General features: G+C 43.3%; 3 non-coding genes across 3 annotated transcripts; 2 read left to right on the forward strand and 1 right to left on the reverse strand.

The window, feature by feature from the left end:
- Window positions 1-2,923: 2,923 nt before the first annotated feature.
- Window positions 2,924-3,006, reverse strand: TRNAL-CAG (transfer RNA leucine (anticodon CAG)). Its single transcript has one exon. It is a non-coding gene; the product is annotated as a tRNA-Leu (tRNA).
- A 1,962-nt stretch (window positions 3,007-4,968) lies between these two features.
- On the forward strand, window positions 4,969-5,040 carry TRNAG-UCC (transfer RNA glycine (anticodon UCC)). Its single transcript has one exon. It is a non-coding gene; the product is annotated as a tRNA-Gly (tRNA).
- Window positions 5,041-5,724: 684 nt separating this feature from the next.
- On the forward strand, window positions 5,725-5,796 carry TRNAD-GUC (transfer RNA aspartic acid (anticodon GUC)). The gene has a single exon. It is a non-coding gene; the product is annotated as a tRNA-Asp (tRNA).
- Window positions 5,797-11,288: the final 5,492 nt, after the last annotated feature.

An 11,288-nucleotide genomic window follows, 5' to 3' on the forward strand; every position in this document is an offset into this window, starting at 1 on the left:
AATTGGAAAAACCCAACCAACCAAAATAAAACCCAGCAAGCAGATCAGAAGTGGGATTCCATCGTTTATTCAGTACTATTCAAACCAGGATACCTACTGGGGACAGTCAGGGCCACTTGAAGTGTGTAGCTTTACCATTCAATTCAGCTTCTCTCAAGTCAATGAACTTTCATTAAACTCCTAAGCAAACCCTCAATATTTCTAGAAGACAGCAATAAAACCAGTTGGAAAATAATTTTAAAAAGGAAAATTCCATTTAATGTTAATACAGAATATATAAAGTGGTTGGGAATTTTACAACATAGTTTCCAACTATGAACTGTGTTTAGAAATAAAAATTAATTGCTCAGGGGTATGTTGAGTCAATATATTAAAAATTACAATACTATCTAAGCACATTGGGGTTGGTGTGTTATTAAAGCAAAACAGACCAAAGAGTGTCCCCTTTTTTGCAAGTGGAAGATTGTGCATGCTGAACAATTGCTTCCCTCTTTTATCTTGAATTGCTTGTTCCCAGTCCTGGGCTGTTTTTCCTTGATTTGGGTTCATCTCTTTGCTTACAACTGGATGGAAAGCAGTCTGTAAGTTAGAGAAAGTTTTACCACACATTACATTGATAATATCAGTTGCCTCCCCTCTCTTATCTGGATTACCTCCTTTGATCTCTTGGTTCCTATTCTCAGGCAACCTTACCATGAAAAAACAACAAAAGTGGATTATAAAATTCACTACAAATTTATTTAAAATCTCTAAGTATAAAATGCCATAAAAAGAGACTTAGAATTGGAGGATACCTTATATATTATATGTACTTTAATTCTCTTATTTTACAGATGCAGAAACAGTAGCTTAGAAGAAGACTGTGACAAGTCTGAGATCATTCAATTAGTAAACCATAGAACTGGGAATGTGTACTACAGGTCAATCTGAGTCACAGGCCTCAGAAATGATTTGTTTCCATTTTATACATTCCAGAGTTGTATGGATTTGTCTCCCTAGGTTTTTCTCAGCTAGGTCAAAGAGGGGTAAAATCCTTGGGAGTTACTTTTGAGATCTTGAGAAATCACTTTATCCTCACTAGAAATAACAGGTAGTTGAAACATATATTTTGTTCATGTAAGGGCAGGGGCAAAGGCTGTCAAATCATCCCACCCCACTTCTAGTGCATACAGGCCATGTGTTAGCCCAGCTACCTTACCCAAGTGAGAACTCTTCTCAGTTCAATCAGTCCCAGGCCTCATTCTGACTTTTATTTATGTCTGTCACCTCTCTAGCAGCAGGGAGAGGAAGAGGAGGAAAGCATGCTTCATCTTCAGGCCTCAGGAATTGTGGTTTATCATTGCAGTGATCAGGACTATATCAACTTTCAAAGTTGGTTTTCTTTATAATATATTTTGTAAAAAAAAAATTTCTCTACGTCTGCTCACTTCACTCATCACCAGTGTCTAATGGTCTCCCCAGTTTTCTCATAAACTGTCCATTTTCCTATTTTGTTAGGATACAATAATATTCCATTGCATTTTATGCCATAATTTTTTCAGCTACTCATCTATAGATAAGCAGTCTTTATAGTTCAGTTTTTTGCTAATATAAATAGACCTCCTTATGTGTTCTTTCTTTAATATCTTTCTGGTATAGGCCTTTAATTGGACATGATCCAAAGACTTTGGAGATTTCGGGGCAAACAATTTTTAAAGTATATTTTTACAAAATTGAAATATGTTTTACTCATGGCCATTCTACTTGCTAGAATTAAGAGAAACACCCACAATTCAGAATTCCTAGTTTAGCATAAAACATGTTTTGAATGGGAATTCCTCGAAATATTTGTATCCACCTTTTTATCTCTGTAATACTAGTAATATGAAAGGTGACAGTAGAATGTATGTTCCCCACCTCTTCACTCTAGTAAGTGATGGTCTGTCTGTCTATCCATCCATCCTCTTATCCCTTTCTCTCCCTTTATTATCTACCTACCTACCCACTTCCCTATCTTTCTATCATCCTTTCTCTCTCATCTATTCTCTGTCTCTATCTCTGTCTCTGTGTGTCTCTCTCCATTCTCCCCCCCCCCCCCCTTCCTCCCACCATGGAATGGAAGGGTTGGCGATAGGAGGAAAAGAAAACATTTCTGTTAATTTAAAATATGGGGGTGGGGCTGTAAAATGCGCTGTTAGCTTTACTGCTCTGTTTAACTTCTGAGTTATGTCGGGCCTACTTCGTGGGTTACCAGGGCAGAGGTACCTACTGGACCTGCCTTGTGGCTTGGCTGCAATATGAGGGTCCCGGACCCAACCTAGAACTCATCAAAGGAAACATCTCTGGTCCAAGACCCTGCCTCCCACCAGCCTCTTACCACCACCTTATTGGGATATTGCAGTTGCTTTTTTTCCTTGCAAAGGAATTATAGGCATACATATCAGCTCCAGAGCAAATGCCAAAGAATTCTTTTTGACAGAAGGTATAAATGAATGGCTAGCCCCCCTCCCCCTCCAATGCATCCTTTCTGTATCTTGTTTATGTAGAGGGTTTATCCGTCATCTTCCTCCTCAGACTGTGAGCTCCGGGGGCAGGACCTGTCTTTTGTCATTCTTTGTATCCCCAGAGCTCTGCACACTGCCTGGCACATAGTCGGTGCCCAATAAATGCTTATTGCCGCACTGAGTGACTGAGCGACCTCTCGGACTGCGCAGTAATCATCCGACCGGTAGGGACCTCACCCCAGCTGGGCAAAATTAGCCCTTGTTCGGTAGCACCGCTTCGCTGTGGGAGCGCGACGGAAAAGCGCTTCCTAAAGCGAACGCCGCTAGAGAAAGGGGAGGAGACGTCCGGGCTCGTGCTTGCCCAAAAAAACCTGCCGCTGCCACGGACGCCCAGTAGTTTCTGTGAAGAGTTCAATTAGTAAGGGGAAATAAAAAGCAGTTGTCAGAAGTGGGATTCGAACCCACGCCTCCAGGGGAGACTGCGACCTGAACGCAGCGCCTTAGACCGCTCGGCCATCCTGACTACGGAGAAATTGTGTCTTTCTTCCTCTACAGGATACTATTGCAAACTGGAGCTGTTGGTCAGGCATCTTGCTACCGTAAATACCTGGTGTGAAACTTCAAAAATTATCTGCCCGCATTCAATACGAAGAAGGGAGACCCTTTGTCTACGCGGCCTCTGGACTCTTTCCGTCATTTATGGTAAAGGAAGCTCTACGGCTAAAAGAGTCCTGAGCTTGAGCGCCTAGCGACCCCTAGAGCTCTGGGAGGCTCCACTGCTCTGCTACTCGGCTCAGGCTTCAGCCCTCGGCTCTCCGTACCCATGTGGCCCTTTTTCTCACCGCCCTTCCCCCTTCCAGGTCTGTGCCTCGGCGGTCCGGGCCGGGGACAAAGAGTGATAGAGCCTCCGAGAACGTGACGGGTTCCTGCGTCTCAGCCGCCCTTCGCTGAGGCTGGGAATGGGGTGGGGGGTGGCAGCAGAAGAGTGCTTCTGCAGCTCGGAGCTCTGCCGTGGCTCCGCAGTACTTACGGAATTAAGGGCAGGCTACTGACGGGAGCCCTCCAGATCCTCTCCCACCTTTCCAGGCTTATTTCCCACCTCTCCCTTTCACCCACCTACTCAAGCCATCCATGGAAATTATTGAGCTCCTACTTGGTGGCAGCAGTGCCGGGGGCGGGGGGGGGGAGAGGGAGGAGTCCAATTCAAAAGTAAAACAATCTCTGCCCTCAGGGAGCTTACGGCCCCGCCCCCCTCCTATCTACCTATTCTTTCTCTCTCTCAGAATCCTTGCTCTCCCTCTAACCATCCACCTCTCCCTCTCTCTCTCTCCCCCTCCCTCCCTCCCCCATCCATCCATCATAACACCTAGCTTGTTTGGGAAGCGGGCAGGGAGGGCTCTGAGACCCGTGGGGGCCGTCGGTTCACCTGGACTACGCAATTGTTCTTCGGATACGCTTCACTCTCTCAAGTCCCCAGTTTCCTCATCTGCACAGACACGGTCTCCCTGAGTCCTGCTCCCAGGTGATGTCTCAGGTTGCTCTCAGGCCTGGCGTCCGGTGACTCAGTGACGTGCCTTTGCACACATTTCTCCTTTCTCCTCTATCCTTTCCCTAGAATAACCTGTCCCGTCAATCAGGGCTCAGCTCCAACTGATGCCTCCTAGGATTCCTCCCGGAGAGGAATGCCCTCCTTTGGGTAACCCTAGAGAAGACATTAGTGGGTCTGCGCCCCCGCACCCTGTGTCTCTTATCAGTGGGAAGGGTGCCCCCCATCCCCCTTTCTTAGCAATTGCGGTCGTGCTCGCATGTCCACTCTTCAGCCCTCCTCTCCTTGCCAAGTCTGGTGCAGTCCTTTCCGCCTTCGGCCGCCCCGGGTCCCCTTTCTCCAGTCTGCTCTGCTTGCAGAGGGGCTCGGTGCCACTGCCCGGCTGCAGCATCTTCATGGTCTCCCTCCCGCCGGGGATAAAGCGCAAACCCTGCGGCTCCGCTTGGGGGCCCGGCTCCCGCCGGCTTTCCCCGCTGCTTTCCCGAAGCGCCTTCCCTCTCTGCTGCACCCCACTTGGCCGGCTGCCTTTTCACCCGACTCTGCCTTCACGTTCTCCTCGGCCTTCCGTCATCTCCCAGGGGGACGCCTGTCCTCTTCCCCGCTCGTGCTCCCCTCCCTGGATTGCCTACCCAAGAGCTCCTTTAGGGAGCCCCAGTAGAGAGTAAGCTCCCCGAGGGCAGGCCCTGTGGGGTTTGGTCTCCACTATCCCCTCCCCTAGAGAGGAGCCGCAGGGCGCCTAGCAGGCGCTTAAGCGGCGGTGCTCGGAGCCCCCTTCCCAGCGGTGGCCTCGGGAAGTGGGTGTATGAGAAGAGGCTGCAGACAACGGGCCTGGAGCAAGAGGTGAAGGCCCGAGCTCCTGGGTCCTTACTGACATGCCAGGCCTGGCAGACTTCGCCCCGCCGACCTCATCTAGGCTCCCTAGCAGCTTGGTTTTGGGCCGCGTTGGTGGTATAGTGGTGAGCATAGCTGCCTTCCAAGCAGTTGACCCGGGTTCGATTCCCGGCCAACGCAAAACCTGCTTTTTTCTCCTTATCCAAATAAAAATCAAGTTTTAAATTTCTATATCTAAGCTAGAGCTCAGCTTTAATTTTTAAAATCTTGTTTTACTGGAAGAAGAGAGAGAAAGGGAGCGGGAGAAGGAGAAAGGGGGAGATGGAGGAAGATGAGGAGAGGGAGGGAGGGGAAGGATGGAGAAGAAGGGAAAAGGAGGAGAGGCGGGAGAAGGAGAGATGGGAATGGAGGGAGGAGAAGGAAGGAAAGAGAGACAGAAGGAGCTCCTCCTCGTCCACCTTCGGTTCACGTCGCCGACTCCTTTTTGACAGCTCCAAAAGTTACTGCTTAATTAACTGTCTTTCTTTGGACCACCGCCCCTCCCCCCGCCTTCACTCCCCGCCCCTCCCCCCACCCCATCTTCACCCCGCCCTTCCCCCCGCCTTCACTCCCCCGCCCCTCCTCCCTCTCGCCCCTCCCCCGCCTTCACCCCTCTTCCTTCCGAGGAACCTGCGGGTCACCAGATAATGGTACAGACTCTGTGGATCCACGCCTGGTCTTCTCGGCTAGAAACGCGGACCTAGAATTTCTATTAAAGTTAGGAGAATAAATACCAACCTTACACAAAACTTAAAGATAACCATGAAACTACAAAGTCCTTGCCAATTGTACAGCTTTCTGCAGGTAGATAGGCTTTCCGCGTCTTCCTCGTTAGTATAGTGGTGAGTATCCCCGCCTGTCACGCGGGAGACCGGGGTTCGATTCCCCGACGGGGAGGTTGTATCCTGCGTACTTTCTTTCCTTTTAGGCTTGGCTTCCTCCCAAACAGTTAAAAATGTTCTAAATTATAAACCTATTATATATCTCTTCATAGCCAGCGTGGGAACATCCTTAATAAGTTGTGAAATGAGATTTACCAGGGTTTCCTTTTGCATTCCAAACTTCCAAAAGTCTTAAGGAGACAAAAGGTGGATGGTAGTTGTCAGTCCCCTGAACAATTAATCAACTTTAACGGAAGGGAATACTAGAGGCCCTTTGGTAAACAGTTGGGGGGGCCTCTAGAGCTGGCAGCTGGGAACGACGTCCCTTCCCGCATTCCTCTGGGGAAATGTAGCTATGTGTGCAAGTACCATGGTCATCACCACATTGGCCCAGGACCATTTTCTTCTCATGCTGCAAGAAAAAAGAAGAAATCTCTTTATTCCTTCCACTTTCTTCCCGAACACGGTGCACTTCTTAAAATAAAGCAAAACAAAAATGTATTCATGCTTAAAAGTTTTGCAGTGGATCATGATTACCTACAGGACTAAATACTAGAAAATACCTTGGCATTCAAAGCTCTTCATGACCTGCCCCCTACACCTTATGATCTTCTTTCTTCCCTTCACTCAGGGTACTCTTGGATCCAAGTGACTCTGACCACCTGGCTATCCCTGTCACAAGACACCTCATTCTATCTATCTATCTATCTATCTATCTATCTATCTATCTATCTATCTATCTATCTAGCTAGCTAGCTAGCTAGCTAGCTATCTGTCTGTCTGTCTGTCTGTCTGTCTAGGTATCTATGTATCTATCTGCTGATCTATCTCCATTATCTCTACCTCATCTATCTATCTATTTAATCTATTTATCTAATCTCCTTTATTTATCTACTTATCTCTTTATTTAATATGGTTTTTAAAATGCATTTTTACTGGCTGCCCCCCCCCCCCACCTGGGATTCTTTCCCTCCTCATCTCCATTAGCAAGCCTTTAGCAAGGTTTTCCTTGCTAAAATCCTGCCAAATCCCACATTCTGCCAGAAAATTTTCCTAGTCTTCCTTGATGCTGGTGTCATCCTTCTGTACTGTACGTATTTTGTTTGTATATAGTTGTTTTGCATGTTGTGTCCTGTAGATTGTAAGCATGTGGACAGCAGACCCAGATTGTTCTTGTGTTTGTCTTCTATACCTCTAATGCCTACTATTACCTTGAACAAGCTAATTGACTTTCTCTGAGACCCAGTTTCCTCATTTGTATAATGAGGTAGTTAGGCTAAATAATTTCAGAGGAACATTCCCAGCTCTAACTCTATGATCCCTGACAAGTGATTTCCCAGCCTCTGCTTGCTTCTCTCCAGTAAAGGGGAGCCCCAGGATCTCCCTGGTGCTAAATGCTTACTACTTAATGTGCTCCTTTGTAAAGGGCTGGGTCTGGTGTGCTGTTTGTAGTGCCTAGGTTATATTTTTAACAGACTGGAATTGGTTCCAATCAGTGCCAACACGAAGAAGATATTCTCTGGGTCTGGGCATGCCTGGTGATTTTCCTGTTGACAACAACAACCTTCTTACTGACCTCTAGGTGCACTCTGGTATAGGCTAGATAAGGATAGTATTTGTCACTTAGTTAGTTTGTCAAAGTCCTTCCAAAGGCAGCAATATTTTTCTTAAAAATCTTTGTGAACTGTGTGTTTCACATCCTCACTCTTCACTGGCACTTCTGGGTGGGTCCTATGAGTCCAGGTGGATTAGAGACATGAATGATCATAAGGCTGTGCTCAATGACTTGGGAGACAAGGGGGATCTCTTTCTCTGACCCCTATCTTCTTTTCCCATCAATAATTCTAGGGCTCAGTTGATGCACAGTGAAACACATTCTTTTCTGGAGAGAATCCAATCTGCTCACGATCATCTCCTCCAAAGGAATACCAGAATGTCTATCTCTCCCTTCGACTGTGTCCTGACGGTGGCGTTTATCTATCCATCCCTTGTGGCCTCCATTCTCTAGAACCATTTCCTCTTCTGGTAGGATAATTTTGTACTGGGCTTCTCATCTAAGGTACTAATAATGTGGACATTTCAGCTGCTGAAAGGGGTGGAAAAAGAATTTTATGAGTGGAACACTGATAAAACTAGCTTGAGAAGAAACACAGTCCGTCAGATTTTTAAACATGCTTAGGGGAGAGAGACTATTTTGAAAGAATTGGAAAGAGAACAGTCAGTCAGAGGTTAAAACTGTGACTGCCCATTAGCTCACCTATGTATGACTTTGCAGTTTTGAAATCTTTAAATGAGAAATCACAGATCAGATATTTGTTTAAGGAGTATTGAAGTCATGCTGAAAGAAAGATACATTTGTTTGAGTTTTCACTCTAAGGCAGAGTTGAGTTACTAAACACAAGGCCCAGACTTGAAGCATTGAAAGCTGTAGCAGAGAGAAAATGAGAAAAAGCTGCGCCTAGGAGTTGGAAGAAACTGGAGACAGAGTACACAAGGCAATGAGAAGTTACTACTTAGTGAATACAGATCACAATTGGGGATAACTGATAGGCAGGCTTTACAGCTGATTCAGGGAGCTTTGTGATTGGAAGAGGCCCGGGTAGCTTTAGGAAGCTCTTTAGAAGATAGAAGACACGTTTGCAATTTAAATAACTGTCCGAGCTTATTGTCCTTTAGTTCCATCTACAGTCAGTGAGAGAGAAAGCCTCTAGGTATGTATTGGGTTTATTTTTATGTTTCCTACAGCTTAAAAGAAGGTAAAGTAGAAGACTGAAAATAAGCTTATTTTTCTGGAACTTACTTAAATATATGTTTGTTAAAAGAGTTAACACTTTCTCAGTATCCTGCCAAAAGTGACCATGTGCTAAGAGAACGTGACCCTATTTCAGTAGTCTAAGAGTAGCATTGTACATGAACCAGACCAGAGGAGTGATTTTGCTAAACAGAAGACCAGTGGTGAAGACTGTTCCCCAAAGAGATCAAAGACATTAAAAGTACAGTCATGAATCACCTCTGGCACATGGGTTTCCTTATACTTGTGACTCAGTACTAAGTTTATATGTATGGGTCTACTTTCTTCTCTACTCTCCATAGATATTGTGTATATTGGTTGGTGAGAGTAACCCAGGTTTGTGAACAGATTATTATATTGTGATTATTCCTGCTTTTGTCTCTACTGAGTAAATGTTATGATTATCCTTGCTTTTACTTTATTGTTAAATAAATGTTCATGTTTAAGGGTAGTCAATAGCTGCATTATAACTGTTTTGTATAAGTGAAAAGCACATTAGTGGGGGCTTAGGAGCTATGGTTATGACATCATACCTCCTACCAGGATTACCCTTAGCATTTTGAGACTTGAGTAGTGTTATGGTCACAGCTGTACTTGGTCTCCTACTCTGGAAAAAAACCAAACAAATGAGCCCAGACCTGTCAGTTAGTAAGGCATCCCTGAGAGGGTGTGTGTGTGTGTGTGTGTGGGTGTGTGTGTGGGTGTGTGTGGGTGTGGGTGTGGGTGTGTGGGTGGGGGTGTGTGTGTGGGTGTGGGTGTGTGTGTGTAAAATAATATGTATGAGCAGAACAGAATGCAGAAGTCTTCCCTAGTACACTAGGCAACTTTTAATACTACCTAAGAGCTTTAAATTTTTTTTTCAACTGCTATGCCACACTGCTGCCAAACTCTCATATCCTTTTTTGCCTCCATTAAAATTTTCCCTTATCACAAATAAGTATGGTTAAGTAAAATAAACATTTGACCATATCTGGAAAATGTATCCCTTATTCAACACCTATAGTTTTGATCTCTTTGATGAGATACAGGAGGCATATTTCACACTCAGACTTCTGATGTCACAATACAATGCTTCATTGATTAGAAATCTGAAGAATGTTGTTTTTCTTCATAATTAGTGGTTATTGTACAAATTATTCTCCTGTATCAAATTACTTTGATCTGATTTAATTCACATTTGACTTGAAACATTTCTCTGAACTTTTCATATTCCCAATTTCTTGGGGAGATACAATTTGTTCATCTATTTCTAATCAATGGATATCCATTTTTCCTCCAGTTCTTTGCTACTACAGGAAGTGAAGCTATATGTATTTTTGTGTAAAAGGACCTTCCTTTTTTTCTTTAACCTTCTTGGAGTATATGCCTAGTGGAGACATGATACATGACATATGTGATTTTCAAATTGTTTTAGGAATAATTCCAAATTATTTTCTAGAATGGGTGGATCAATTCACAGCTCAATAAAACAATGGCTCATTATTTCGATTGTCTTCCTGTAGATTCTAAAAAATTTATTACATTTGTGTCTTGTCATCTTTAAAAATTTAATGAGTGTGCCTATATTTGTATTTCTCTTATTAGTATTCAGTTGGAACATTATGTCAAATGTTACTGATGGTTTCCTTTTCTTATTTTGAAAATTTTTCACATCTTTTAACCACTTATTTATTAGGAAATTGGTCTTTTTCTTGTATTTTTTGCATCAATTTCCTATATATCTTGGCTATCAGACAAAATATATAGAGATGCATATCACATGCCAAGAAAATCTAATGGATATGTGATTTAGACATAAAAGATGACCTCATAAGCAAATTAGAAGAGCAAGAAAAAAAACAACTTTCAGATCTGTGGATTGGGGAGAGTTCATAACTATAAACAAGCAATAGAGAGGATTACAGAAAAGAAAATGGATAATTTTGATTATATAAAATTGAAAGGTTTTTGTATAAACAAATTTAATGCAGTAAAAGTTAGAAGTGAAAGGTAAGTGGGAAATTTTTTTTGCAGCAAATTTCTCTGATAAAGTTCTCTTATTCAAGATATATAAGGAATTGATTAAAATTTATAAGACTAAGAATCACTCCTCAACGACCAAAGGACATGAACAAGCAATTTTCAAAAGAAGAAATTCAAACTATCAGCATCGAAATAAAAAAAAAAAACCTGAATCACCATTAGATAAAAATGTGAATTAAAGTGTCTCTCAGGTTCCATCTCACACCATTCAGAATGGCAAATATGGCAAAGGAGTAAAATGACAAATGTTGGAGGAATTTCAGGGAAAACAGATACAGTAATGCATCTTTGGTGGGGTTAGTGAATTGGTCCAGACATCCTGGAAAACAATTGGGAACCATACCCTCAAAATTACTGAAGTTTTTGCCTCTTTGCTACAGTTACATCATTATTAGACCCATACCCCCAAAAAGATCAAAGAAAGAGGATGAGTTATTCGTACAAAAATATTTATAGCAGTTCTTTTCATGGTTGCCCAAATACAGAAACTAAGGGGGTACTGACCTATTGGAGAACATGAATGTAACTAATATTGTAAAGTCTTAAGATAAGACCAAATGAACAGTTTCAGAGGAAACTGAGAAAATGTTTGTGATCTGATGCAGAATGAAATGAGTTGACCTAGGAGAAAATTTTACATGATCCACAACATTATAGAGAAAAATCTTTTATATTTACATCATATAACCATTTAG

This window comes from Petaurus breviceps, unplaced genomic scaffold (assembly GCF_028583685.1).
Source record: "Petaurus breviceps papuanus isolate PSGF00001 unplaced genomic scaffold, PetGlider_PUasm1.0 90319, whole genome shotgun sequence".
NCBI classification, from domain to species: domain Eukaryota; kingdom Metazoa; phylum Chordata; class Mammalia; order Diprotodontia; family Petauridae; genus Petaurus; species Petaurus breviceps.